Source organism: Populus euphratica, unplaced genomic scaffold (genome assembly GCF_000495115.2).
Source record: "Populus euphratica unplaced genomic scaffold, PopEup_1.0 scaffold181.1, whole genome shotgun sequence".
In the NCBI taxonomy this organism is placed as follows: Eukaryota; Viridiplantae; Streptophyta; class Magnoliopsida; order Malpighiales; family Salicaceae; genus Populus; species Populus euphratica.
The window spans coordinates 497698-503739 of NW_011499958.1; the positions used below are offsets into that span (position 1 = coordinate 497698).

At 24.3% G+C, this 6042-nt stretch overlaps 1 long non-coding RNA gene across 1 annotated transcript in view; it reads right to left on the reverse strand.

The window, feature by feature from the left end:
- LOC105138489 (uncharacterized) overlaps positions 1–2272 on the reverse strand; it is a 3338-nt gene extending 1066 nt beyond the window's left edge. Inside the window, exons 1-2 of the long non-coding RNA XR_844780.1 lie at positions 2099–2272; positions 1075–1817 (exon numbers count right to left, since the gene is read on the reverse strand). This is a non-coding gene — a long non-coding RNA (uncharacterized LOC105138489). The remainder of the gene's footprint in view (positions 1–1074; positions 1818–2098) is intronic.
- Positions 2273–6042: the final 3770 nt, after the last annotated feature.

The window sequence follows — 6042 nt, forward strand, 5'->3', positions numbered from 1 at the left end:
GAAAAATGCACGCGTGAAGTGAATTCACGCGTGCCTTGAGTTGTGCGAAGGTAATTAAGTTACCTTCGCACAGTGTTCTTGCAACATAGTTAGAACAAAGCAATAGAATGGAAGGGAAACAGCGTACTATACAAATTCATAATTAACTGTCGTAGACAGTACATATATGATAGTTAACCCCACATGTTTAAAAGTTTCTGGTAATAATTGTAACCACAAGGTCATTATGTTTGCGGCCGATGTTTCAGTCAATTTCCTGCCAGGAAATATAAATTAATTGTTTTCCATGACTAGGATCGACTGATTTGTCTGAGTGTTGTCCACGCCATGGAGCTTTCCATTTTTTCTAACTATACTTCTGAAGTTATAATCTTATTTTTAAATATAATATGTGACTTTTTTTATTTTATACATTAATTTAAAATTTAGACTCTTTTTTATTTTTTTGTTATTCACAGTGGGAGATATAGTTTGATTTTTAAACTTAAATTTTATTTAAAAAGGAAAAAAAATGATAGGGCCGGGTATGCAATTGAGTGGATAGAACTTTTCAAGATCCCAAGTTTATAAATTTATAATACTAAAGAAATCCTTGTTTAAAAATTAATCCCATCTTAGGATGTACATCACAATCCATAATAGTAGATGAGCATATAGCTTCTCAAGATATCCCAAGTTTTGCATATATAGTTGAATTATGTCTTCTTGACATCTGTGTATTTATAATGTAAGAGTGACTTCACATTAGAAAAACTAAATCTCAATCAAACTCATTTTTTTTTTTAAATTTAAATTTAATTAAAAATTAAATTTAAAAACAAATAACTATTATTATTTTAAAAATTAAAATTATCTCAAAATAAAAATTATCTTAAAAATAAAAATTATCTTAAAAATAAAAATAGAATAATAAAAATACATTGTAATTTTTAATTTTCACAAAAATTAACAAATCATATTTTTTATTAAAATAAATCTTTAATCTTTTAATTTTTCATTTTAAATTCTATAAAAATTAATTTAAAAATCAAAGGGTCAAAATTAGATTACAAAAATATATATATATATATATATATATAAAGCTAGTCAAAGTCGTGAACCCTGTCATGGCCGAAATCAAAACACGTCCTTTTTCATTTTTCTTGAAAACAGAAAAACCACCACGTAATTTTGAAGCCATAACATAGATCAGTTTTTTCACAAAGTAAAGCAAAACGAGAGATCATAGAGATGCAGCCCACAGTATATACTGGTATGTCTTGTGTTTATATTTAGTTGGGGTTGCAAATTATCCTGAAGAACATTTTATTTTTTTATCCACTTAAACTGGGAGCGAGTTAAGAACATTAACACTAAACACAAGTAACATAGGCCTAGACATCATTATAAGCTGCTCTTACAATACCTGTTCAATAGCTAACAGGATAGCTTGTACATGCAATTGAGCAGTCGATAAAAACCCAGCAAGAGAAAGACATCAAGCATAAAAATGCCATTATTGAGTTGGCCTAAAGAACATTATCATGTCCTAAAACCCCAATTCTCATCATTGATAAAGTTTTGAAATGCATACCCTAGATAAGCTGCCAAAAATTTTGAGGCTAACTAGAACCCAGGATTATGCAGTAGAGTGTCATCCATTTTCTCCAATTACCATTCATCCTTATCCAGTGCTTTCTTCTCTAATTAAGCCCTTCGAAGCCACGCCTTTCAATATTAGGTGACCCATCATTTCTTCCCAAATGACGGCGTACTCTATGATAGCTTCACTGGTATTTAAAACCATAATCCAATGCCATCCCATCAGGTTTCAACATCTAAAAAGCCAATCCATTTCACTTCATAGTCCAAATAATAAAATAAGATAAAGAATTTGATCACAATTCATCTTGAATATATATTATTTGTTTTCGTAACAGCACATGTAGATTTCATTGCATATAATTTGTTTTCGTAATACTTACAAAAAGAAGACTAGCATCTTAAAGCATATGTTTAGTGTCCACATTTAGCGACAGGTAAGAAATCAGAAGAGATTATATGAAATCAAAACAAGTGTGTTCAGAATCAAATCTAATTATACTATATAATAGCTTACCGGTTGTTGTTTCTAGTGGAGTCGCTGCTACTGCTTCTGGAGGCACTGCTAGTGGTGGTGGAGTCGTTGTTGCTGCTGATTGCCATGGTGGTGATGAATTCTGGGTGGCGAGAATAGAGAATGGAGCAGGAGAAAAACAACATATATAAAAGATAGGGCCAAAACAAGAGTAAAAATTATATACATGATTTAATTGTTATTTAATAAAAAGTGCAAGTTCATTTTTGTCAGAAAAAAATTCATCAACTTGAAGAAAAGATGGAGAAGCATGTTGTGCCCTTTGTAGAGTTTGGTTTGTCTGCGGTTTTGATTGTTTTTAAATAATTTTTTATGTTATAATATATGTTAATATTATTTTTTTATTTTTTAAAAATTATTATTAATATCAACAAATCAAAATAATTTAAAAATAAAAAAATTAAATTTTTTCAAAATTTTTTTTGAAATGCCAGAAATAAATAGGAATGGGTGGAAAAATTTGAAAGCTATATTATGAAAAAATAAATAAATAATCAGATTTTTTTTATCTAATTTGTAAAAATATAACATTTGAACACAAACTTCGGCTGCCGTGTTTCTTTTTTTCTTTTTCCTGAAAAAATTAGACTAAAACTCCGTTACTAAACAAACCCTAAAGTTCTCATGTACGGTTGACTTTGCTAAAGTAACATTTTGGTTGATTTTTAATTGTTGTCGATAAAATTATAATTAAAAAAAAATTAAGGGTGGTCGGTGAAATATAGTGGAATAAGAGTCTCTACACATTGAATTGCTAAAGTGTAAAGCCAAGAAAGTTAAAAACTTGGATTAATTGACAATTTAAATAAGGGCTAATCCATGTCTTCATTTTTTTTCTTCCAAATTTAAAATATTAATTTATCCTTCCATCAAGAAAAAATTAATTGTGGGTAGGGGTGTTTTTGATTTTTTACTTTTTTACACTATACAATTACTTAAATACCTATTGAATTTTATTTTCCTAAACTTGGGTTTTTCAATGGAGTTTTTTGTAATTATCAAATAGAATTACGAGCAATTAGACCTTTTAACATGTATAAAATATATTTTAAAATAAAAAATAATTAACACATATAAAATATATGTCGATGAGTGAATAGAATCCATCCTTTTAAATATTGTAAGCTTTTCTAGTGTTCAAACACCCCTCTTCACATCTATATTAAAAGCAATGTATCAAGATTTTTCTGATAATATGATAATATGATGTATATTGGTGGCAAGCCAATAATATGGCTTCAATAAAAAAAATTTCTTTGTTTTATTTTCTTTTTTTTCATCCTTTGTAAAATACAAAAGTTTACTTTTGTTTGTATTTTATTTACAATTTAATCCTTATTTTTTTTCAATTTCATTGCTAATAATTTGATTTGATTTATTTTTAATATCAAATTTATTTTTTATTTTTTTAATTGTTATTTATTTATCCATCTATCTATCATTTTTCATAATTGAATCTTGTTTTCAATTTTATTTTTTGACATTTAATTTCAATTTATTTTCATGTCAAATGTAGTCCCTTTTATTTTTTATTTATTTTAATTTCATCTCTTGTTATTTTATGTTTGAAAATTTTGTTTTATTATTTTTTAGAGTTTATCTTGTATAGATTAACTTCGAGCTTGTGACTGGGATATTTTAAATATTAACACGAGTTGACTTCAAATGCTTTTTAGGTTTTTTATTAAAAAAAATTTTAATCTCGTCTTTTACCATTTTATTTATCGAGAATTAATATTCATGCTCTCTTTTCTCACTTTCTAATTTGATCTAACTTATGGCGAAGCGCGAAACACTTGGGGAGTTAATATTAACTAACAAATCATTAAATGATGTAGTAAAGTGAATACTCGAAAGTGTAGTAGCCTTTTGTTTTGTGTGCATTTTAAAAATATTTATCAATTGACAAATACTTTTAAAAACATACCCCCTACCAAAATATCAATCGCACACCAAATCATCATGGTTACACCCACAAATACTATTTATTGTAATAGTATTTTATGAATATATATTTTTTTGTTTAACCCTTTGACAACTTCGTTTTCTTCTTTTTTCTTTTTCAATTTTATTAATTAATGTTATGTTGTCCTTATGATTGTTCCTAGCAAAATTTTTTTATTATTTCCTTCATGATGGGTTATATACCAATATCATAAATTTAGTTTTTTTTTAAAAAAAATTAAATCTTTAACATTAAATATTTTGAAAATGAGCATTTGTATTTTTTTTAGTTTACATTTTATAATTCTATCCTGATCATGCTACCCAGGTAATGAATTGAATAAGTCAATCCAAATAGATTCAAGTTTTTTAGGCTGTTTTTTCTATTTTCTATTTTATTATTTAATATTAAATTAATTAAAAATTAAACTTTATGATTTTTTAGTTTTACTTTATACGAGACTATCTCAATTCCATCATCTAAAATGTGAGTTTAGTAAGTTGATTTGATTTTTTTTATCCATTTTAATTAATTTTTTAATTAATTCCCCTAACAACTCCGTCTTTTTGGCTTGGTTCATTTTTTATCTATTTTTAATTGAATATTATTTTTCAATTTAAACCTTCAATAACTTGATCTTCTTCTTGTTCTTTTTTCAGTTTTTTTTTCAATCTCATTTTTCAATATTAGTTTTTTTAGGAACCAAACTTTATAATTTGTTTTTTCAATTTGCTTTATATGAAGTTATTCAGATCATATGAATTTTTTTTTCACCTTCAACACTAGGTTTGTTGGAAATAGAGCTCTGTAATTTTTTCAATTTTTTATGAGACTATCCTGATCTCGCAACCTAGATCATGGATTTAATAAGCTTGTTTAGGTTAATTTGAGTTGTTTTTTTTTGTTATTTTTTAACTATTTTTTTTAATTTAATTTTCAACATTAAATTAATTAAAAATTAAAATTCATTTTAATAAGCATGCTGTGGTATGAATGTTTATAAAATATAACATCCAGCATATGTTATATTTTAAGATTATAATTATTTTTTTATCTTGAAACATGCTAAAACATTTATTTTTTTAAATCTCGATTCAATCGACAACGCAACATGAGCAAATAATCTAGTTCTAAAGTAATACTTGCTATCTATTTAAGAAGAGGCTGTAGATATTTGGTGATCCAGATAAAATGAAAACAACATAAAAATGCTGGAGTTTTTTCATATAGAAAAGTAACTTGTAAACTGAAAAAATCACCTGATTTTGGAAATTATTTTTATATTTGTTTGTTATTAAAAAAATTGATTAATATAATAAAAAATACTTTTCAATTAAAAAAAATATTCATGTTATTAAAAAAATTGATTAATAAAAAAAAATTAATTAATTTTTTTTTAATTGGTTTTTATAAAAGTATTTTTTTTTATTTTGAATGAAAAACACTTTCTGAAAGTAATAAAAAATTTAAAAATTTCATATTATTTACTGATTATATCAAATTTGGTCCTCAAATTTTTTATTGATATATATATATATATATATTAATTTCATTCTTTATAATTTATTTTTTATACTAATTTTGATTTTGATTTTGATATATATATATATATATATTAATTTCATCCCTTATTATTTAATTTTTATATTAATTTTGATTTTGATTTTTTATAATTATTTTTTATTTTTTATTATTTTTAATTAAAAAATTTTATCTATTAAATTTAGTTCTCATTTATTTTGATTGTTACTTATTTTATTTGAAATAATTTATGAAATGATAATTATTATTATTTTAATTTTTTAATTTGTTAGATTTGATATTTATTATTTTGATTATTATTTATTTTATTTGAGATAATTTATGAAACGATTTTCTGTTTCAATTTCATTTTTATTCAACCTTTTAATTTATAAGATATTTTATTTGAGATAATTTATGAAATGATTTTCTTTTTCAATTTCATTCTCATTCAACTTTT